The following is a 25674-nucleotide window of genomic DNA, read 5'->3' on the forward strand; positions in this document are numbered from 1 at the left end:
TTAGGCCTAACAAAAGTTTACTTTCTTCATATAATGGGGAAGAGTAAATATGTAATACAAAAAGAAAAGGCCAAGAGTCAGAATTGTTTAGTGTAGATATGACTATCAAGTTACTGAACATTTACTAATCTCCTACTGTGTGTCATTTATCATGGTCTTTATTCCTTTAACTTGAACTAGACTCTACTTGTTTGTACCAAAATTTATTTATTTTTTAATAAAATAATCAGAATAAACAAACAGAATAAGACTATTGTGGGTTTAAGGAAACACAAAACTTAAAAAGACAAGACCCCTATAGGCACCAAAAACTATAAACAATAACATAGCTTCAGAATATATTATTTTCATTGATTTTTCATATCAGATTTGCATAGACAACTTTGATGAATATATTCATCTGTATACTTTCAATGACAAGATAATGAGTTATATACATGAAATTAATTTGTCATTGCTAGTTGAGGTAACAAAACAGGATGCCATGCAAGATCATTGTTTGCATATATCTCAAATCACCTACTCACTTTTATCTAATAAGCAATACCTTATGATGTGGATTCTTATGACCATTAATATATTTCAGTTAATTTTAATATTCCAAATGTCTTTATATTGCATAATAGAGGTCATATCTTTCAATGGATTATATAGATCAACCTTTTTGCATGGCCAAATGACATGAAGAATTTGAAACTAAATTGTAAGTGTAGTGATAATTCCTATTTTTTGTACATCATCATCCCTAATTGGACATTTAAGACACATAATTATTAACAAAGTCAAAGACAACAAATACAGCATTTTAGAATTTACAAAATGCACTTTAAAATAATATTTTTTTATCTCGAACTTCACACCATTAATTCATAACTGCTGTAAGTTTTTGTTTTATTTCCTAGTGAAAAATAGATTGGAGATAGTAGGCCTGTCAGAATGAGAGTTTCCTAGACCAAAGTTTTGCAAACTGCAAGTGGAAATACATACATTTGTGAGTCTTGCAGCAAATTAAATGGGCTGCAATTAAAACTTTAAAAAATGGAATAAAAAATGTCAGCAAGCATTACAGATAGTAAAAGATAGTTTCATAAAATATTTTTTAGTGTGTGTATGTGTGTTTAAAGTGTCTTTATGTAAAATATATTTCTTAGTATAGGACAAAATAAAAACAAGTTTGAAAGCCACTGGCCTACGCTACGTAAAGCAAGTTCCATTATCCATAGACCCATGGCTAGGGAAATGTGACCTCAGCATGAGGCGGAAGATAGTTTTTATGAAGATCTTTCAGGTTTACTCTTGACCATTTGGGAACAGTGACAGAACCATAAGAGTGAACCTGAAGTGGATGTGTCCCAGGAGTATCAAGTTATCTCCAAATAGTCAACAGATAAATGTCACACTTTGCATGCTCTTTCAGAGCTGCCTTCACTCACTGAAACCATTCATGTCTGTGGGGACTGTTGGATGGCAGTGGCAACAACTCTGCTATTTACAACAAAAGTGTATTTTGGATCCCTTGATATTAAGAAGATGCCCTGAGTCACCTTAACATATATCACTACTAGTTTAAAACAAAGAAAAAAGCTATATATTGTCTAAAAAGCTGGCATATTTGGGATTGCACTGCTTCTTGTGGATTGAATCAATGATCAGAACTGTTAATATCAGAAAACGTGTCCATCATTTCTCATGTGTGCATCTCATGACCTTATTTTTTTATTTTGTTTATTTTATTTTGTTTACTTATAAATCAAAACAAATTCTTTTACCCATTTTAACTGAAATGACAAATCCATCACTAATAATTGGTAAGCCATTTTATTTTTATTGAGTAACTACAGCTATTTTGTATGTCTCATAGAACAAAAAGTTCACATAGATTTTAATGTAATAATTTGAATGAAATCAATGATGACTTCTTAGGCTAGAAGAAGTACGTTAAGACAGTACTATGTGTTACTTGGGAGAGACTAAAATAATCTAAATTTTACAAATTAATTAGATAAGCTGATTTTACTTTAAGCATAATTATTTTCTAGTTGTGTCTTGCTGTCATTAAAATTTGACATTTTCTTTTTCCTTTACTTGGAAATATGACCATTTTTAGTTTCTATGGACAACAAATCTGTGCTTGCTCCAAATAGATTTATTGGTATCTAAACCATGTGTGAATTAACTGACTGCCTTTTTACAGCTTAATTTTTTCAATTTGTGGTTTGATTCCTACTGAAGATTCATTTCATATCACATGATTGATTATTCTCCAGTTGTTCTATGTGTGTTTAATAACTCCATTTTTCTTTCTTCTCATATAACTCTCTCAGAACCTGACCAGAAACTCTGAACCAATTCTTAGCCTACAGATATTTTTGTTGCTTCTAATAGTCTGTTTCCAATTCACACATACTCAGTCATAGGTTATATGGAAGATTATCAATTTCTTCCCTTATAGGAAAGATGACAGGAAAAGACCATTAACCAAACATTATGATGATTTGTTCGCCTGCTTTAGCTAGATTTAGAGAGATAATGTTTTGTGATGAAACTACTTATCAGAAGATCTGGCTTGAGTCCTCATGTGTGCTTTTGAGAAAGTACCCTAGACACATTCTGTGTTGCATACTTATCCTCTCCTATCCTTCAGAGTTACTGTAAAGCCAAAATGAAATAAAATAGGTGAAGATACTGAATTGACTGTAATTCTATAAAGGTCACTGGTTATCATTGCCATATTTTTTGTATGTTAATCTGTATGCATTTATTAATATATTCACCTTTTCCAGTTTCTTCACTACTATTTTCTCCTCCTCTAGAGCAATGAAGGTGACAAGGTGATCCTAAGATACCACTAATTTATTACTATCAATGAAGGATTTAACCGTGGTATATTCTCTTTTAAGTAGCTTTGTTATTGTTTGTGATACTGGCTGCTGGAAGATTAAACGAGAAATAGGTTAGGAATTTTTAAAAAAATGAGTCTGAATATGTCCACATGTATTTCACATTATTGATTATCAAGTTGATAATACTTAGGTAGGAGGTCCTCAAATGCACTAAATTTTAGGAATGCATGCTGTTCCTTTTGATTGGAACTTTATTTTGAGAGAGGCAGAGATTGTGAGTAAGGGAAGGGCAGAGAGAGAGGGAGAGAGAGCGAATCCCAAGCTGACTCTGCACCATCAGCATAGAGCCCCACATGGGACTCGAACTCACCAACCAGGAGATCACGACCTGAGCTGAAACTGAGAGTTGGACTCTTAATCCACTGAGCCACCCAGGCACTCCTCCACATGAAACTTTTAATGAAAACTTAAGTCTGTATCAGGGGCATCTTTAATGTATTTGCATAGTATCCTTTTAAACCAAGATATCTAAAACTTAGAAAATGCTAGATAGTTGTGGGATGACTAAACTGCAAGCAAGGAATAATTTAATGGATGCCCAGAAGTGTTTAGAGGTATGAACCTTTCTTGTAATTTTCTTGTTACCCTGAGTCAAGAAATCTCAAGGCTTATCAAAGGGAACAATATCGCATAGTCAGTATGATACTATAAATTGTGAAGCACTGTTAAATGATGCATGGATAATGTTATGCAACACGTGCAATTTTGCCAAATAAGAAGAACATTGTTGGCAAGCAAATCTTCCCAAACTAACTAACATATAACATTAAAAGGAAAACAAACAAAATAAGAGTGGATCCATACGTCCTGTACGTGGAAGATGAAAATATCAGACATATTTCATCCTTTAAGTATTTATAAATCAAATTTGTAGACCTAAAAGAGGCAAAACCATACTAGTTTGGATAAAATTCAGAGGGAAAGGAAAGTATTCATTAGTTAGGGAAGTATAACAAAAAAAAAAATGGTTTAACAATTACCCAGTCATATAAATGCAGATAGTCTATACCAAGTATTTCCACTATTTTCTAGGAAATATGAAATTTTCATTTCAGTTGCCAAAATAAACAAAATAAAGCAAAAACTCATTTTATACTCTCCTGTGCCTATTCAGTGACCTTATTTGAATCTTGGCAAAAAAGAGAGGAGCGACAAAGAACTAAAAACAAGAATGCTATTTTTAACAGTATTTATAAGATGTAGTCAACTGAATAAAAATACAAATCCAGATGTTGGTTTAGTTGTATAAGCATGGTCTGTTCTCAGGTAATATGTTACGCATTTTAGAATGTCTTCCCAAAATAAAAAAAAAAAACACGGAGTAAATACAAGTAATTTGCCATAGAATGATAAAATTGTAAGAACGAAGAGAGATCTATATAGTCCAAATCCCTCACTGTATGTATGAGAAAAATAAATCCCAGGGAGGCAAAGTGACTTGTCCAATATTTTCCAACTAGTTTATTAGCAGAGCCAGGTTTAGAATCCAGGTTTCCTGTTTGCTAATCCAGGCTTTGTTCCCCTCCATATCATGACACCATCTCTCTACTAGTATTACCAATATCTACTGGAAACATTACATTGACTTAGACACTGTGATAAGAATTTTCCTGGCTTCTTGCCCTATTCCTCAAAGTTAGGACAATGTAAATGATTTCCAGGCTCACCCATGAATTAGATTCCACTGACAAATATAGTTCATTTGTGCATAGTATAACAAGTATAGATAATTTAATGCACAGCTCGGTGACCAGTCAGACTTGCCACCCAACCATATAACTTAGTTCAATTATTGACCCTTTTCCCTGTTACTTTTAACCAACACTCTGCCTTCTAGGAATTTGATCATTTTTTTCCATGCCTGAGTCACTAACTTGGAGTCTAAACTAGGGTATGCTTTACCCTACTCTATCATCTACTTCAGTACCCAGGCTCAATCTCAACGAATCCAAGACCTTTTTGAGTTCTACCCCTAGACAGCCTAGACTCATGCTTATTTATTATCTTTAGATAATGTTCTTATATCAGCTATTACCCATATCTCTCTGAAGTCCACCAGTAGTCCTCCTTGATGGCAATTGTCCATTATCTTAGAATTCCTTGCATTATCTGCTGCTAGATCTGCATTGATCTGTCATATAAATTCCAGTTAATCTGTCTGAACTTTAGTTCTCAGGAAGCTCCAACCACTCACCATCCACAAGCTCTATATTTAAAAGAAAATTTCCTTGCACATATTTAGTTCTTTCTGTGGGGTTATGAGAAATAGTAAACTGGAAGAGGAATGCTGTTATTTGGATCAGATACACTTGATATTAAAATTGGACATATTTCTAATAGATTATAAGAAAGAACATGCTTTATTCATATCTCTTTTCCAAATACCCATGTTATATTCACAATAGAGATAGTCATGAAAATTAATCAATAAATTAAAGCCAGTGTTAGTGCTTTAGTGGGCCTAACAAAAGCACCCCATTCTTCCTTTGCACTTGGAATCAGTTGAGAGATACATTCAGGAGTGTGAAAAATCAAAATCACAATGTCAGTAACTTTTGCCAATTAAATTGGAGGATATGAATTACAGTTATAACTACTTGCTAGCATTCCCCCAAATCGCTTAGACTAGTCCACCCAGTCACAAATATCTCTGAATAACTTACATCCATCCACTTCTGAAAGCCATTCTCTCTAGGTTTATCATATGACCTAGAGAGAAGAATAGAACACTCCTTTTCTGAAGCAGACAAAATCAGAGAAAAGATAGAAGAGCTGAGTAAACCAGACAAAAGATAGAAGAGCTGAGTAAAATACCCAATCTTCATATTAAAGGAATGGGTAATTAGTGTCACCTCATAAAAGATATAGCCATTGCTATTAAAGGTAATGTTTGTTGACGCAAGTAAAACACTTTCGTTAAAAGGAGATCAGGCACAATAGCCCTATAAGAAACAATTTAATATATGGACTGTGGAGGCAGGCTGACCTAAGTTCTTATCCTGATTCTACCACTTACCAGAGTTCTTAATCTCTCTAAGTTTTTATTTCTACATCTGCGAAATAAGGAAATATGTGCCTATTTTATCTAGTGGTTGTGTAAATAAAATTAACTTTTGATTGTTATATATAAAGTACCCACATGAGAAAATGGATTATTACTTGTACAAAAAGCACACATGGGGAACTCCATGGCAGAAGAAATCTCCAAGAAAGAAAGCATGATCATATTTTCTAAATAACTGTCAATATATTTGGATAACTGAGCCACACCTTATTTGTGTTAGGGCAAAAACATATTTTTGAGTGCAATAATTATGCCAACTTCAGGTGTCATTATTACACTTCAGTTTTTATAAACTTTGCTTCCTATCTCTCCAAAAGTCATTAATCAAGCCATTGATTGATGTTTGAAATAGTGCAGGTGCTGCTCTTACATATTCATTATTAATCATTTATTCAACCAAGTAGGTTCTTTACACACAACACAAATCTCCAGCATCTCCTCATGTTATCCAGAATCTGAAATTTATCGTAGTAGTATTCGAAAACATTTTATTGGGTTATATGAAATGTTAAGTTCTCCAAATTAAGATTCTAAATAGCTTAGCTTCACCACTGTTACTTCTTAAAGAACACTGGCTATGCTGCCTTATTTTTTATGTAATCTTCAACATTTTTAAATAAAATTTTGTTCAGTTTTTAAAAATTAGATATATGCAGATTCATATTTTGAATCATTATTTTGAATTCATTCAGATTTTGAAAATCATTCTCTTGGAGAGCTACAGGGACAAAATCTTCCAGATCATCTAGTTTAATGGCCTCTAGTTCTCCAAACTAGAAAACTGGAGGTTTTGAGAGAAGTAATTTGCAAATTCCTAAAAATAGCCACTGATTAGCTTACATAGTGCTTAAAATATATCATCTGCCTCTCCTCTGTATTAATCTGCACCTATTGAAACCAATTTGATTTTGAGCCCACTATTAAATGTCATGTGGAAATGAAAATAAAATAACAAATACACCCTTTATGCTTAGGAATTATGCTCTGGTAAATCTAAATTGTATGTATGGGAGAGCAGAGAAATGCACTATAGAACTTTTTAAGTGAGTTAAATCTCCTATTATAATTTATTATTATTTTCTTTGGCTTCACTTTTATCCATGGAAATTATAGTCTCAAAAATTACCAGTGACCTGCTTCCTAACCACCCAGAACATTATTATTATTATTATTATTATTATTAAATGTTTAAACTAAAATTTATAGAGTGTAAGATAATAAATACCCACATATCCAATACACAAAATTAAAAATGTCAACCTTATTGGGTCATATTAAATAACTTAATACATATAAAGTGCTAAGAACAGTGCCTGAGTAATACTAAATACTGAAAAAATGTTAATATGATAATATCATCTTTATTTGGTTATTTTCTTTTGATGTTTTTGAGAAGAAATAAATCAGAAAAAAGGAACTCTCTTGCACTGCTGGTGGGAATGCAAACAAGTGCACCCTTTGTGGAAAACAGTATGGAGGTTCCTCAAAAAATTAAAAATAGAATTACCCTGTGATCCAGTAATTGCACTACTGGGTATTTACTCCCCAAAACCAAAAAATACCACATAGGAAAGTCATGGAAAAATCACAGGCATTAGTAGACCATAAAATTCAAAAGGATACATGCACCCCTATGTTTATTGCATTATTTATAATAGCCAAACTATGGAAGCAGCTCAAGGTCCATCAATAGATGAATAGATATTATATTTTATATTTATATTTTATTCAGCCATAAAAAAATAATGAAATCTTGACATTTGCAGCAACATGGATGGATCTAGAAAGTATAATGCTAAGCAAAATAAGTCAGTCAGAGAAAGACAAATAGCATATGATATCACTCATATGTGGAATTTAAGAAACACAACAAATGAATTAAGAAAAAAAAAGAGAGAGAGAGAGATAGAGGGAAACCAAGAAAGAGACTCTTAAGTATAGAGAAAAAACTGATAGCCACCAGAAGGGAGGTGGATGGAAGATGAGTGAAATAGAGTGTAGGGATTAAAGAGTACATAAGTCATGATATAAAAAAATAATAATAGGGGCCCCTGGGTGGCTCAGTCGGTTAAGCATCCGACTTCGGCTCAGGTCATGATCTCATGGTTCATGAGTTCGAGCCCCGCGTCGGGCTCTGTGCTGACAGCTCGGAGCCTGGAGCCTGTTTCAGATTCTGTGTCTCCCTCTCTCTCTGCCCCTTCCCCAGTCATGCTCTGTCTGTCTCTCTCTCAAAAATAAACATTAAAAAAGTTACTGTTACAGTTGATGTTCCCACTGTAAGCATCCTTAATCCATGTTTTTATAAATTTCCAAATGTGTGTTTGCATTTCCATGAATAATATAAAATACTTTGAAGTTTTAAACTTACACAAGTGGCACTGCAATATAATTTTGTATTTGAAAAAATTATCATCACGGTTTTGCTAGCTACACAGGTTAAGATGGATAGAGATAGAGACAGTTGTCTCTATGAACTCTACAGTTTTTCAGCCTATGCATTAGTTTGTTATTGGTTAATACTATTAGTATTATTATGGTATATCGTCATATTTTGACAGTATATCTTCATAATTATGCACACCTGGATTGTATTTATACAGTCTTTTAATACATGATTTAATAGCTTTATTAGTTGTGATTACTACAAAATTGGACTACATATACTAAATCCTTACCTGCCATCTATGGAATTGATAGAATTTCTATCATATATTTTATATATTTCCCCTTCCTCTAGTTATTGGAATTTATTTTTTATATTTATTTTAATGGTTATGTTTACATTTTTATATGTGTACTTAACCTAAATTTATTATTAATTATTATTATTATTTTTATTTTTATTATTATTTTAAATTTAAATTTAAATTTAAATTTTAGTTTGCATACAGCACAATACTGGTTTCAGGAGTAAAATTCACTGATTCATCACTTACATACAACACCCGGTGCTCATCACAGCAAGTGCCCATTTTAATACCCATCACCAATCTAGCCCACCTCACACCCTCTTCCCTCCATCAACACTCAGTTTGTTCTCTGTCCTTAAGAATCTCTTGTGGTTTGTTTCCCTCTCTTCTCTTTTTCCTGCCCCTGCTTCCCATGTACTCATCTGCTTTGTTTCTTAAATTCCACATATGAGTGAAATCATTTGGTATTTGTCTTTCTCCAATTGACTGATTCCACGTAGTATAATACATGTATATATACATGAGTACATTATATATAAATACATATACATATATATGTATATATACACACAGACATGAGTACATTATATATAATGGGGTATTATATATAATGAATATATTATATAATATATACATTATAATATATAATTATATACACAATATATACATTATTATATATAATGGAATATATATGATGGAATATTACTCAGCCATCAAAAAGAATGAAATCTTGCCATTTTCAATGACATAGATGGAGCTAGAATTCATTATTCTAAAATAATTATAATTAATCTGTTTCTATATCCTCTTTCCCACAAAGATCTTAGCATCTTTCACTCTTAGAATCTTAGAATACTTTCATTTCTATGCTGTTGCTATCTAGCTGTGGCCATTGTTTTTAAATTCTCCAGTAAACATTATTATGATCGATTGATTATTACTTTTAATTTAAGGTTACCCACTACTTATTCAAATTTGCCAACACTCTTTACCAATTTATTTCTTTACCGTTGCTCCTGTGTCTCAAACCTTCATTTCTTTCATACTACTGTATACTCTGTAATAGTAAGCTCTGAAATCTTGTAGGTCTGAAAATTCCTTTATTTATGTCTTATTCTTGAATGGCACTTTAAATGAGTTTATAATTTTAAGTCCAGAGTTATGTTCTGTCAGATCTTTGAAGATGTTATTTCATTTACTTCTGACATTTATTGTTGCTAATGAGAAATCTTATGTAAGTCTGATTGTAATTCCATTGTAGATAACTAATCTTTTCTCTCTGGTAGGAATTAAGATTTCTCTTTGTCTTTGATATTTCTTTTTTCTTTCTTTTCTTTTTTTTTTTTTTTACTACTTGATGATTCTAAATGTTGGCTTGTTATTTTTCATTTTGTTCTGTACCTAGTATACTCCTTAGGACTAAGTAGTTTTCTCTTTCCTCAATTCTGGAAAATCCTGAGCCAATTATTTTTGGAAAGTTTTCTCTTTCTCAACTTTTTAATTCTCTCCTTCTGGAACTCTGACTAGATATTACTTGATTGGGTCTTCTATATTATCCTCCACATTGCTTGGATTTCTCTCTCATATCTTCTATTTCTTTAACACTCTATGCTGCAATTCAGCCAAGTTCCTCAGATCTATATTCCATTTCACTAAGTCCTTTTAAATTTACTTTTTTTATTTCCCTCAAGTTCTTTATTCAAATGCCTATATTTTTATTTCAAAAATTTCTATTTGATAGTCATTTTTGCAATGGCAGCCTGAGCTTGCCTTTATAGTGCCTAGTCTTTCCTTTAACTCTTGATTATCTTAAAAATACTTACTTTAGGGTGCCTGGGTGACTGAGTTCAATAAGCTTCCAACTCTTGATTTGGGCTCAGATCATGATCTCATAACCATGAGTTCAAACCCTAGTCAGTCTCTATGCTGGGCACAGAGCCTGCTTAAGATTGTCTCTCTCACTCTTCCTCTGTCCCTCCCCTGCTCACTCTCTCTCACGCTCTCTCTCACTCTCAAAAATAAATTCCCTATTTCACAGTGTGTTACTTCTTATATTTATTTGCTTACTCTATCATGGTGTTTTGCTTCCATTTGTGGTATCCAATTTAACTGTAATCTCATCTTCACAGTAAATTGTTCCTTATGGGATTTTTCTATGCCGTGGATTGTACAGACTCTAAGCACTTTCATAATACTTATGTTGAGCATCTATGGGTTTCAATGTTTGTAAGGCTACTTTTGTGATAACTTACTGGTTTGAAATTTTCATTATCCTTGTACAGTATCAGTTGTGCATTTTTTTCTGCATCTGGCACTGGATTGGAGTCCTGATTCCTTTCAGATGACATTTTTTGGTAACATTTTCAAGATGGTCAACTTTCCAAGTCTCTAGGCCAATGGCTAGAGATATTTTAATGCCTGTTTTACAGAAATGTGATTCGTAGCTTTATGCAGAGAGATTAGTCCCAGTTCTCAGGTATTCAGAGATCCAAAACCTAGCCTCTTATTTATGTAAGTATTGAAAGAGCAAAGAGCAATGTCTATATAATCTTCCTAGATTTCTTATCCAGTTAGCCATTTGATTTTCACATTCATGGTCCATATAACTCTGATTATATAATTTCCAAGCATTTAACTCCAATCTAAGCTTTAGTCCTACATTTATAAACTAGTTACTGTTTTCACACTGATGTCCACCATCACCTCAAATTCTAAATTTCTAAAATGAAATTATCATATGACAAAAAACTGGTTTAACCTCTGAATTTCTTACAGTTGATCCTTTACTTAAGGCATACTTGAAAAAAGCATACCAAGCCAAATATATCATAAGTTAAAAATAGAATTTTGTACTATATAAGGGCTTCTGTTCTTAACGATAATAAATTTAAATCCTAAAGTACAATTCTTATGTAGATACACATTTAATTATATACTTTGCCATATATTTTTAAGCAAAGTTTTCTTTTCACAATTTGTAGATACACATTTAATTATATACTTTGCCATATATTTTTAAGCAAAGTTTTCCTTTCACAATTTAATACAAGTTTAAATCTAGCAAGTCTAGACAGATTCCATTCCATTTGGTTTTTATCTTCATCTTGTTTGAATTAATGTATGAGAACTGTGTTTCACTTACAAGTATCAGAACTTTCTTCTTTTTTCAGCTGCTCTTTCATTTGTCATAAAATGAAATTAAAATGTACCTAAATATTCAACACATGTACCAACAGGTTCCCCTCTATAGATATAGATGTAGATCCCACTGAAACTAAATTACTGGCTGGCAAGTAGTACCAGTATGCAATACTTCATAATTATTATTTTTCAACTATTAAACAAAAGTCAGAATTAGGCAAAAAAAAAGACATTTTAGGGTGCTACTGTAAAGTGTATGAAAATTAGGACTACATAAAAATTAACCATAACAAAGCCAACAGTATTTCTTATTTGGTACTTCTCTTTGTTATTACTCAACTATAAAGTGATCCTTTCCTTTTCTCTTTCTCCATGACTCTTCCTATGAAATCAGCCAAAAGATCCTACAGATTTTTCACTGAATGTGTTTTCTGACTCCTCGTGTTATACTATCCTCACTGTCACTATTCTAGCCCAGGATCTTGTGACTTCCCTGTAAGCTTATAACTCATTTCAAAGATGTCAAACTTAATCGTACATGGCTCAGAACATGCCTCTCATTTTTTTTACATCTGTGATTTTTATCATTCTGTTATCCCCAAAGGAAAAAAAAAATCCTCCCTCATTATGTCAACCATTCTCCCTATGATGCTTGTCAGAATTTTATGCTCCTTTGAAACCTGACTTCAAATTCTACCTATTCTAGGAGACTTATCATTACGATGTTAACTTGAAACAATCTCTTAAATATTATCCTATTTGTTTGACGCACATGACTATATTGCCTTGCATAGCGATGGGTATATGATGAAAAGCCAAAAAGTCCATGACAAATTTTATGGACCACTAGAATTCTGTCAACAGATACTTGGAAGCTGACCTATTCCACAGACATATTCAAATTAATTTAAATGTCTACTTATTATTTAAATGTCTACTTATTATTCATGAGTAGATTTTAGTTTGCAATAATTCTTAGTGTAACAACTTTGATCTTTAACAGGGGTCTCGAGAGATATTTCATGGCCTGTTATTTTTTCTCAAGCATACTGTTATTCTTTTGAATTTTTTTATTATACTCCCTGATATATCTCAACACTAGGCCTTTATGCATGCCATCTTTTCTGCTTACAATCCTTCCCTTCACAGACCTTAACATTGACTTGTGTGATTCTTAGTCATCCTTCATACTTCAGTTTAAATTTCCTTCCTCAGAGAAGTGTTCCTGGAGTCTCAGATTAGCTTTATTCCCACTGTTGTACACTTTAATAGTAAGCTGCACTTTTACTCTACAGTGTAATTTATAATCTGAGTTTATAGACCAGTGGTAATTAATATGAATAATATCTGATAAAGAGTTTCAGTCTTTATTTCCCCCAAAATTTTAGGGGAGGAGATGAATCTGTATATTCTGCCCAAAACAACTCTAATTAAACTCTGCTATCCTCTCACAACCTCTAGTACCTATAAATCCCTAGAATCTTATTGGTTTCTAAACCAATAGAATTTACTTTATAATCATGCAATTCTATTTAAGCATCTTGGTGCCTTGATTTCTTTTCCCCATAATGTGAGCAGTTCTGCACAATTATCATGCTGCCAACATACAATTTACTAGAGTGGCATATAATCCCTTGTGAGTATGGAGAAGTGTGTTTCTTAATCCATTCTTATTGCTTTTCTTTTGATACATTTGATTTTTTTTTTACATTTTTCTGGAGAAGGAACATTTATGAGCACTCATTTGATAATACTTATTTCATTAAATATTTTTAAATTTTTAAAAATTAATACTTTTATTCCCAAATAGAGGGTCAGCTCCAAAAGCATAAAGAATGTTGTCTACTTTTGTCATGATTATATCTCCAGTTCCTAGCACTATACTTTTTTATACCCGGATTCTGCTAAATAAATATTTGTTGAATAAGTAAATGATAAACAAAAATCAATGTAATCACCAGAATTCATTAGCAATCCTAACAGCTAAAGTATTAAGTGGAATTTTATAAAGTGGGGTGTGGACGTTTAGAAAGGGATGAAGAGGAAAAATAATTGTGAAAATAGATGAATAAAGGATCAGGAAAATAAATCATAGTATATAAGCTTTTGTTTCTGTAGTGAAGACCTTGTAGTTTCCTTCATTCCTTGACATTTGTTACCTAAATCAAGATGTAATACTCTGTACACATAAAAACAACCAGGGTGCCTGGGTGGCTCAATCAGTTAAGTGTCAGACTCTTGATTTTGGCTCAGGTCATGATCTCACAGTTTGCAGGATCAAGCCCTGCATTGGGCTCTGTGTTGACAAGTGCAGAGCCCACTTGGGATTCTCCCTCCCTCTGTCTCTCTCTTCCACTTCCTCACTCATGCTCTCTCTCCTTCTCAAAATAAAGAAACAAACATTTAAAAAAACCAAACTTTGAAGTATATATATTACAATACTTGTACTCTTTAGGAGAAGGTTCTTGAGATGCAACATGCATCATGGTTCAATTAGTGTAGCTCCTAACTCATGATCTTATGTTCAGTGAAACAGAATATTCATTAGAAGTGTAAAAAGCATTCCTTGGTTTTTTTTGGTTAAACATAATTTTCACCCTCTCTTACTTGTTACTTCCCAGAATAAGATGGATTCAATACAGACTTATTCATTTGTAGTAACTAAACTATTAATTAAAAATCTCAAATATTATAATAATAATAAGTCTTGAAAGATCCTTCAAAAGTAATTATAGTGTTTACTTATGGGTGATGGTGCACGAAATGGGGAACAAGGATGGAATGAAGGTTTTCTCTTTGTACTTTTTTACATTTTTCATTGTTGGAACTTGTAAATGTACTTACTATTAATATAGCATTTTAAGTAAATAAAACAAGTGTTGTAAAAATATCTCAAAATATTTAACATTACCAAAATAATTCAGCTTTGTTTTCTTATAAAATTTATTCAATAATTTTACTTATTTGTTCAGAATCTTGTTTTTCATTTTTTCATTCTTAGAACTTATGTTTTATGTTTGTCTTAAAAAGGTGGGATTTAATTTTTCCCCTGTCTTGGTGCACTGAATTTCTCTTATAGTTAACTTGAGTACATTTTTTAACCATAAAGTAATTGATGTGAATTTAAGTGTAAAGTAATTAACATTGGATTACAATAATTAAAATATAGGTGTCTGATGTTCTATGAGCTGTCATGCTTTCTTTTTTTTTTCAATATATGAAATTTATTGTCAAATTGGTTTCCATACAACACCCAGTGCTCATCCCAAAAAGTGCCCTCCTAAATACCCATCACCCACCCTCCCCTCCCTCCCACCCCCCATCAACCCTCAGTTTGTTCTCAGTTTTTAACAGTCTCTTATGCTTTGGCTCTCTCCCACTCTAACCTCTTTTTTTTTTCCTTCCCCTTCCCCATGGGATTCTGTCAAGTTTCTCATGATCCACATAAGAGTGAAACCATATGGTATCTATCTTTCTCTGTATGGCTTATTTCACTTAGCATCACACTCTCCAGTTCCATCCACATTGCCACAAAGGGTCATATTTCGTTCTCTCATAGCCCTGTAGTACTCCATTGTGTATATAAACCACAATTTCTTTACCCATTCATCAGTTGATGGACATTTAGGCTCTTTCCATAATTTGGCTATTGTTGAGAGTGCTGCTATGAACACTGGGGTACAAGTGCCCCTATGCATCAGTACTCCTGTATCCCTTGGGTAAATTCCTAGCAGTGCTATTGCTGGGTCATAGGGTAGGTCTATTTTTAATTTTCTGAGGAACCTCCACACTGTTTTCCAGAGCGGCTGCACCAATTTGCATTCGAACCAACAGTGCAAGAGGGTTCCCATTTCTCCACATCCTCTCCAGCATCTAGAGTCTCTTGATTTGTTCATTTTGGCGACTCTGACTGGCGTGAGGTGATATCTGAGTGTGATTTTCATTTGTATTTCCCTGATGAGGAGCGACGTTGAGCATCTTTTCATGTGCCTGTTGGCCATCCGGATGTCTTCTTTAGAGAAGTGTCTATTCATGTTTTCTGCCCATTTCTTCACTGGGTTATTTGTTTTTCGGGTGTGGAGTTTGGTGAGCTCTTTATAGATTTTGGATACTAGCCCTTTGTCCGATATGTCATTTGCAAATATCTTTTCCCATTCCGTTGGTTGCCTTTTAGTTTTGTTGGTTGTTTCCTTTGGTGTGCAGAAGCTTTTTATCTTCATAAGGTCCCACTAATTCATTTTTGCTTTTAATTCCCTTGCCTTTGGGGATTTATCAAGTAAGAAATTCCTACGGCTGAGGACAGAGAGGTCTTTTCCTGCTTTCTCCTCTAGGGTTTTGATGGTTTCCTGTCTTACATTCAGGTCCTTTATCCATTTTGAGTTTATTTTTGTGAATGGTGTGAGAAAGTGGTCTAGTTTCAACCTTCTGCATGTTGCTGTCCAGTTCTCCCAGCACCATTTGTTAAAGAGACTGCCTTTTTTCCATTGGATGTTCTTTCCTGCTTTGTCAAAGATGAGTTGGCCATACGTTTGTGGGTCTAGTTCTGGGGTTTCATTTCTATTCCATTGGTCTATGTGTCTGTTTTTGTGCCAATACCATGCTGTCTTGATGATTACAGCTGTGTAGTAGAGGCTAGAGTCTGGGATTGGGATGCCTCCTGCTTTGGTCTTCTTCTTCAAAATTACTTTGGCTATTTGGGGCCTTTTGTGGTTCCATATGAATTTTAGGATTGCTTGTTCTAGTTTCGAGAAGAATGCTGGTGCAATTTTGATTGGGATTGCATTGAATGTGTAGATAGCTTTGGGTAGTATTGACATTTTGACAATATTTATTCTTCCAATCCTTGAGCACGGAATGTTTTTCCATTTCTTTATATCTTCTTCAATTACCTTCATAAGCTTTCTATAGTTTTCAGCATACAGATCTTTTACATCTTTGGTTAGATTTATTCCTAGGTATTTTATGCTTCTTGGTGCAATTGTGAATGGGATCAGTTTCTTTATTTGTCTTTCTGTTGCTTCATTGTTAGTGAATAAGAATGCAACTGATTTCTGTACATTGATTTTGTATCCTGCGACTTTGATGAATTCATGCATCAGTTGTAGCAGACTTTTGGTGGAGTCTATCGGATTTTCCATGTATAGTATCATGTCATCTGCAAAAAGTGAAAGCTTGACTTCATCTTTGCCAATTTTGATGACTTTGATTTCTTTTTGTTGTCTGATTGCTGATGCTAGAACTTCCAACACTAGTTAAACAACAGCGGTGAGAGTGGGCATCCCTGTCGTGTTCCTGATCTCAGGGAAAAAGCTCTCAGTTTTTCCCCGTTGAGGATGATGTTAGCTGTGGGCTTTTCATAAATGGCTTTTATGATGTGTAAGTATGTTCCTTCTATCCCGACTTTCTCGAGGGTTTTTATTAAGAAAGGGTGCTGGATTTTGTCAAAGGCCTTTTCTGCATCGATTGACAGGATCATATGGTTCTTATCTTTTCTTTTATTAATGTGATGTATCACGTTGATCGATTTGCGAATGTTGAACCAGCCCTGCATCCCAGGAATGAATCCCACTTGATCATGGTGAAGAATTCTTTTTATGTGCTGTTGAATTAGATTTGCTAGTATCTTATTGAGAATTTTTCCATCCATATCCATCAGGGATATTGGCCTGTAGTTCTCTTTTTTTACTGGGTCTCTGTCTGGTTTAGGAATCAAAGGAATACTGGCTTCATAGAATGAGTCTGGAAGTTTTCCTTCCCTTTCTATTTCTTGGAATAGCTTGAGAAGGATAGGTATTATTTCTGCTTTAAACGTCTGGTAGAACTCCCCTGGCAAGCCCTCTGGTCCTGGACTCTTATTTGTTGGGAGATTTTTGATAACTGATTCAATTTCTTCGCTGGTTATGGGTCTGTTCAAGCTTTCTATTTCCTCCTGATTGAGTTTTGGGAGAGCGTGGGTGTTTAGGAATTTGTCCATTTCTTCCAGGTTGTCCAATTTGTTGGCATATAATTTTTCATAGTATTCCCTGATAATTGTTTGTATATCTGAGGGATTGGTTGTAATAATTCCATTTCATTCATGATTTTATCTATTTGGGTCATCTCCCTTTTCTTTTTGAGAAGCCTGGCTAGAGGTTTGTCAATTTTGTTTATTTTTTCAAAAAACCAACTCTTGGTTTCGTTGATCTGCTCTACAGATTTTGTAGATTCTATATTGTTTATTTTTGCTCTGATCTTTCTTATTTCTCTTCTTCTGCTGGGTTTAGGCTGCCTTTGCTGTTCTGCTTCTATTTCCTTTAGGTGTGCTGTTAGATTTTGTATTTGGGATTTTTCTTGTTTCTTGAGATAGGCCTGGATTGCAATGTATTTTCCTCTCAGGACTGCCTTCGCTGCATCCCAAAGCGTTTGGATTGTTGTATTTTCATTTTCGTTTGTTTCCATGTATTTTTTGATTTCTTCTCTAATTGCCTGGTTGACCCACTCATTCGTTAGTAGGGTGTTCTTTAACCTCCATGCTTTTGGAGGTTTTCCAGACTTTTTCCTGTGGTTGATTTCAAGCTTCATAGCATTGTGGTCTGAAAGTATGCATGGTATGATTTCAATTCTTATCTGCTTATGAAGGGCTGTTTTGTGACCCAGTATGTGATCTATCTTGGAGAATGTTCCATGGGCACTCGAGAAGAAAGTATATTCTGTTGCTTTGGGATGCAGAGTTCTAAATATATCTGTCAAGTCCATCTGATCCAATGTATCATTCAGGGCCCTTGTTTCTTTATTAACCATGTGTCTAGATGGTCTATCCATTTCTGTAAGTGGAGTGTTAAAGTACCCTGCAATGACCACATTCTTATCAATAAGGTTGCTTATGTTTATGAGTAATTGTTTTATATATTTGGGGGCTCCCGTGTTCGGCGCATAGATTTTTATAACCATTAGCTCTTCCTGATGGATAGACCCTGTGATTATTATATAATGCCCTTCTTCATCTCTTGTTACAGCCTTTAATTTAAAGTCTAGTTTGTCTGATATAAATATGGCTACCCCAGCTTTCTTTTGGCTTCCAGTAGCATGATAAATAGTTCTCCATCTCCTCACTCTCAATCTAAAGGTGTTCTCAGGTCTAAAATGAGTCTCTTGTAGACAGCAATTAGATGGGTTTTGTTTTTTTATCTATTCTGATACCCTATGTCTTTTGGTTGGTGCATTTAGTCCATTTACATTCGATGTTATTATAGAAAGATACGGGTTTAGAGTCATTGTGATGTCTGTGTTTTATGCTTGTAGTGATGTCTCTGGTACTTTGTCTCACAGGATTCCCCTTAGGATCTCTTATAGGGCTGGTTTAATGGTGACAAATTCCTTCAGTTTTTATTTGTTTGGGAAGACCTTTATCTCTCTTCTATTCTAAATGACAGACTTGCTGGATAAAGGATTCTCGGCTGCATATTTTTCTGTTCATCACATTGAAGATCTGCCACTCCTTTCTGGCCTGCCAAGTTTCAGTAGAGAGATTGGTCACGAGCCTTATAGGTCTCCCTTTATATGTTAGAGCACGTTTATCCCTTGCTGCTTTCAGAATTTTCTCTTTATCCTTGTATTTTGCCAGTTTCACTATGATATATCGTGCAGAAGATCGATTCAAGTTACGTCTGAAGGGAGTTCTCTGTGCCTCTTGGATTTCAGTGCCTTTTTCCTTCCCCAGTTCAGGGAAGTTCTCAGCTATTATTTCTTCAAGTACCCCTTCAGCACCTTTTCCTCTCTTCCTCCTCTGTGATACCAATTATGCGTATATTTTTTCTTTTTAGTGTATCACTTAGTTCTCTAATTTTCCCCCTCATAATCCTGGATTTTTTTATCTTTTTCTCAGCTTCCTCTTTTTCCATAATTTTATCTTCTAGTTCACCTATTCTCTCCTCTGCCTCTTCAATCCGAGCCGTGGATGTTTCCATTTTATTTTGCATCTCGTTTAAAGTGTTTTTCAGCTCCTCCTTACTGTTCCTTAGTCCCTTGATCTCTGTAGCAAGAGATTCTCTGCTGTCCTCTATACTGTTTTCAAGCCCAGGGATTAATTTTATGACTACTATTCTAAATTCACTTTCTGTTATATTATTTAAATCCTTTTTGATCAGTTCATTAGCTGTTGTGATTTCCTGGAGATTCTTCTGAGGGGAATTCTTCCGTTTGGTCATTTTGGATAGTCCCTGGAGTGGTGCAGACCCTCAGGGCACTTCCCCTGTGCTGTGCTGTATAACTGGAGTTGGTGGGCGGGGCCGCAGTCAGACCTGATGTCTGCCCCCAGCCCACTGCTGGGGCCACAGTCAGACTGGTGTGTGCCTTCTCTTCCCCTCTCCTAGGGGTGGGATTCACTGTGGGATGGCGTGGCCCGTCTGGGCTACTTGCACACTGCCAGGCTTGTGGTGCTGCGGATCTGGAGTATTAGCTGGGGTGGGTAGGTAAGGTGCACGGGAGCAGGAGGGGCAGGCTTAGCTTGCTTCTCCTTCATGATCCACTTCAGGAGGAGCCCTGTGGCAGCGGGAGGGAGTCAGACCTGCTGCCAGAGGGGTGGCTCCACAGAAGCACAGCGTTGGATGTTTGCACGGAGCAAGCAAGTGCCCTGGCAAGAACCGGTTCCCTTTGGGATTTTGGCTGGGAGATGGGCGAGGGAGATGGCCCTAGAGAGCGCCTTTGTTCCCCACCAAGCTGAGCTCTGTCGTCCCAGGGCTCAACAACTCTTCCTCCTGTTGTCCTCCAGCCTTCCGGCTTTCCAAGCAGAGCTGTTAACTTATGACCTCCCAGATTCTAAGTCCCGCTTGCTGTGGGAACACACTCCATCTGGCCCCTCCGCTTTTGCCAGTCAGACTTGGGGGCTCTGCTTGGCCAGCAGGCTGCTCCTCTGCCTTGGCTCCCTCCAGCCAGTCTGTGGAGCGTGCACAGCCTTGCAGGCCTTCCTACCCTCTTCCGTGGGCCTCTCGTCTGCACTTGGCTCCGGAGACTCCATTCTGCTAATCCTCTGGAGGTTTTCTGGGTTATTTAGGCAGGTGTAGGTGGAATCTAAGTGATCAGCAGGACGCATGGTGAGCCCAGCGTCCTCCTATGCTGCCATCTTCCCTCATCATCTGAGCTGTCATGCTTTCAAAAAGAGTTTTATCCTTATGCATTGCTTTATAACAGCACTGAATTAGAGCAAAAGAAGGTTTGTGTTCATTGTTTTAGACTCTTTGCTAACTGGATCTTTCAAACTCTTTTTCCTTTGGTCAATGCAGTTAGTTTAAACGTAAATCTATCTATCTATCTATCTATCTATCTATCATCTTTTTATCTTTATACATATATAAAATATATATCCATATTTATGTAATAATATATATATATAAAGACATAGTTAATGGTTTTACAAACATTTATGATTTATGTAGAATTCTGAATGCATATTTCATTGAAATCCATAGAGGTTTTTGAGTGTTGGTTGTTAGGTTTAAATTTTTAAAATCTTGTCACTTACTTTCAGTGTATTGTTGAGACAGAAGTCCTTTCATTGATTGCTTGTTTCTAATTTTCCTTGTTGATAGCCCCCATCAGACAGGCTCTGAGCTAATTAGTACAGCTTTCTTCTTGATTGCTCATTTCCTTAAACTCTCTGAGGAAAGAAACTTATGAACAATTTGTGAAATTCAACTATATACAGGATAATATAATAATAGTAAACATGCTATAGAGATTTGAATAGATTTGAGACATAATACACCAATATACATCCATAACTGGTAAAGAGACAATCACCATAAAGGTAGTTGGGATAACACTCATGATGCCAAGCCACTGAATGGAGTTACCAAAGTCTTTTCCATCCAAACAATTCAGAAAATTATGGTACTTCATAGGCCACTTAGCCAAAGCTTATTTTAACTGGCCCTGTGTTATATTCTGGTTCTCTCATTAACAATTAAACAGTTTAGGCCTAGGAACTTTCTTATCTGTACCTTTGGGATGATAATAATAAGCTCTTTGGGGCTTTTAAAAAACATTATATGATACAAAAGGCAATTTAAGAGTATCATATGAAATTATGAACTTAATGCATACAAATTGCTTGGCATACCAACTTGAATACACAGTAAATGTTTAAAAAATATGAGCCATTATTGTTGTCCTGTTGCTTCAGGTGGTGTGTGGTTATTGTTATTTTTATTGTCCTGTTTAGTGAAAATTCCAATATGAGAAGTGTAGGGCATTTATGGCATAGGTACATTGACTATATTTCCTCATTCATGGCTTATTTTGTCTGTACTTATGAAGAAAACTAAAAATACTAGAAAGGCTCCTACAAATAAGCTCATTAAGTGTAGAATACAGTGCCAATCCATTTTATATCTTCCTTCAGGCTCAAAATCAGTTAGGATTCAGTGTTCCTACAGATTGTTCATAGACTTGCAATTTACTTTGAACTTGAAAAATAACCAATGCCATGGTTAAGATTTTAAAGTCATGGATTCATGCTTTGATGTATTTTCCATGATTTGCCATTTGACATGAAGAGACAGTGCAATGACTGTTTGGATCCTAACTTATTCTTACACCTGATTAACCAGCTTTGAGTTCAGATGGTACTGTTGAGAAGGTCTTGGAAAGCTTTATCTGCTTAAGAATATTTGTATTTCTCTACATAATACTGTATTTCAATTACCTGAGAAATATTTCCATGATCAGAATTCCACCAAAACAATTTTTACTCACTACAGACACAGGGTAGCATGCATATTATATCTTCTTTTTACTACAAAAGTTAAATTTTGAGTTTGTCTTTAAAATATATTTTAGGCACTTTCCGTAATTTGGCTATTGTTGAAAGCGCCACTATAAACATTGGGGCAAGAATACTACTTGGCAATGAGAAAGAATGAAATCCTGCCATTTGCAGCAACATAGATGGAACTGGAGGGTATTATGCTAAGTGAAATAAGTCAGTCAGAGAAAGACAGATATATGTTTTCACTCATATGTAGAACTTTAGAAACTTAACAGAAGATCATGGGGGGAAGGGAAGGGGAAAAATAGTTACAAACAAAGAGGGAGGCAAACCATAAGAGACTATTAAATACAGAGAACAAACTGAAGGTTGATGAGGGGGAGGCAAAAATGGGTGATGGCCATTGAGAAAGGCACTTGGGCAAAGCACTGGGTGTTGTATGTAAGCGATGAATCACGGGAATCTACCCCCAAAACCAAGCGCACACTGTACACACTGTATGTTAGCCAATTTGACAATAAATTATATTTAAAAAATAAAAAATCTTGGCAAAATAAATAAATAAAATAATAAAATATATTTGAATTAAAACCTCCAGAAAGGAATTATATTTATGATTCGAAGCAATAGTTCTTTTATTCCCCCTTATCAAAGAGCTTTTCAATGCACTTTTATTTATACAATATTATCAATGCAAAACTTCTTTCATTAAGGAAGTTTTTATTCCCTTCAAGACACCTATCTCATTATATGTTCAATCTCATATGCTATATGGAACAACAATACTAATAATATACAACCAGAGCAAATGTTAAAATCTTCTAAAATTAGGTACTCAAGGTATTTTATCCAAGACCTGCACATAGCTCTAGATTTGCCCTTCAGCTCCAAAGCAATGGGGCCCTGTTTTGGATGAAGTAGTTATCAAAAAGTCCCTAAATAACTTTTTATTATTATGTCTGAAGAAGCATTTTCTTAAAATGAGATAGCTATATGAACCTACATAGTAAGGTGAAAATCCCCCATAAATTCCATAACATTAGTACAGACAGAAATTACAATACTTCCTTCAGTTACCATCAGGAGGCAATCAGACAACATAAATTAATCTCCCTGACAATCCTGTTGTGGGAAGAGAAAGTTTTCATTTGAAGTACTTGCTGACAAGGGTGCAACTTTATTAATACAAAACATGCCATTTAGCCTTAGGCCATACATTTTGGCAGCTGAACAAAATGCAAAAGAGTTTACAACTGCCTTTCACTATTATATTGAGGTAGTCTTCAAACATATCTCGAGCTTCTAGTATGTGCACAGAATGCTGTGCTAGATAGTATATGTGAGGGCTGCCAAAGAAAACAAACGCATGATCCTTGCAGTCAAGTTGAAGAAAAAAAGATACAGTTCCAAAAAAAAAAAAAATGAATAAAATTAACTAGCAGTATGCCAAGTACAAAACAAATAGAAACCAAATACAAACTGTCTTTGTATAGGAACATGTGTGTTGACTGTGTAGTAATCAGGTTAGACATTTGTATGATTGTTCAGAAAACTCCATGATGGATCAGAAAAGAGGGTAGATAAGTCATCTTGGCATCAATTCATACCACTTGTGTTCTGCACCTTCTTTTATCTTAGTCATCCTTTTTTAAAGCCCAAAGCCAGGTTTACCTCTCTGCTAGTGCAGATATTTTACCCAATTTCTCTCTAAAAGGTGGACAATGACCATATCTATTAATTTTGCTTGGTTTTCATATTCACTCTTTTCTTCCTAAGGCTTTCTGACCTAATTGGATTTAAAACTATGAGAAAGTGTTTTCCAAGCCTGGCTTTCCAGGGTGAAAGTCACATATTGCTTTAATTCAAGAACTGTTGAGAAATAACCAGGATCTCATTTTTCTGTACTATATAAAACAAGGCTTTCTTGAGACAAAGGCATTTTGTTTTATTTTTCCCTTCATTTACTTTTGCAATATTATAATGGCAGAAAAATATTTTTTTAGATAGGAAGTAGGAATCTTTCACAAAAGAACTAGCCAGTGCCATTTCCCTCCTCTGCCCCCCTCCCCAGAATAAGCACAGGGCTTCCTGTGGGAAGTAGCTCAGCACAGACACTAGTTACTTAACTTGCTTACATGAAGCAATGCCTCCCACATCCCAGTGGATACGTTCCTCTCAGTCATGCCTGTGTCAGTCACAACACAGTGGGCCCCATCAACCAGAAGAGAGGCCCAAAACCCTGCTCACACTGTGTCTCTTGCTGCAGTATTGTAAAGCCTTAGTTGGAGGAGAAGTGGCAAAATGTCTCATTTCACAAATTGAAGAGACTACACCTAGTTAAAATGCATCAAACTGAGGCAAGGGACCAAAAACTGCCCACAACAAGCAAAGACAGCCTCTGTAGATGGCTTACCTGAAGATAAAGTGGCCATGACAAAATAACAGAGCACATGCAACACATATTAGAGACGCTCCCAGAAGTGCCAGGCCCTGGGAAACAGGGGATACCACACAGCATGGCACATCAGGACTTCTTTAAAGGCCATAAACTCAAGAACAGTATATATAGTTGCCTTTTCTAACACACAGAAACAGGTACAGAGACTGAGACAAAATGAGAAGACAGATAAATTTATCCCAAATCAAAGAACAAGACAAGGGCATGGCCAGAGCTCTAGGCAAAACAGAAATAAGTAATGTGCCTGATAGAGAATTTAAAGTAATGATCATAAAGATACCCACTGAACCTGAGAAAATAGTGGAAAATAAGAGACCCTTAACACAAAGGTAAGTAATAACATAGCAGAAATAAAGGGCTAATAAACAAAAATGAAAAACATGCCTGATGGAATTAACAGGCTGGAGAAAGCAGAGGAATGAGTTAATGACCTTGAAGAAACAGTAATGGAAAGTAATAAAGCTCAACAAAAGAGAGGAAAAATAATGCAAGATGAGAATCGACTTAGGAAAATCAGCGACTGCATCAAACCTGATAAATTTTATATAGTAGAAGTCCCAGATGAAGAAGAGAGAGAAAAGAGGGCGGAAAATTTATTTGGAGAAGTAATAACTTAAAATTCCCCTAGTCTGGAGAAGGAAACAAATATCCAAATCCAGGAGACACAGAGAACT

Source organism: Panthera pardus, unplaced genomic scaffold (genome assembly GCF_024362965.1).
Source record: "Panthera pardus isolate Hobbes unplaced genomic scaffold, ASM2436296v1 HiC_scaffold_27, whole genome shotgun sequence".
Taxonomy (NCBI): domain Eukaryota; kingdom Metazoa; phylum Chordata; class Mammalia; order Carnivora; family Felidae; genus Panthera; species Panthera pardus.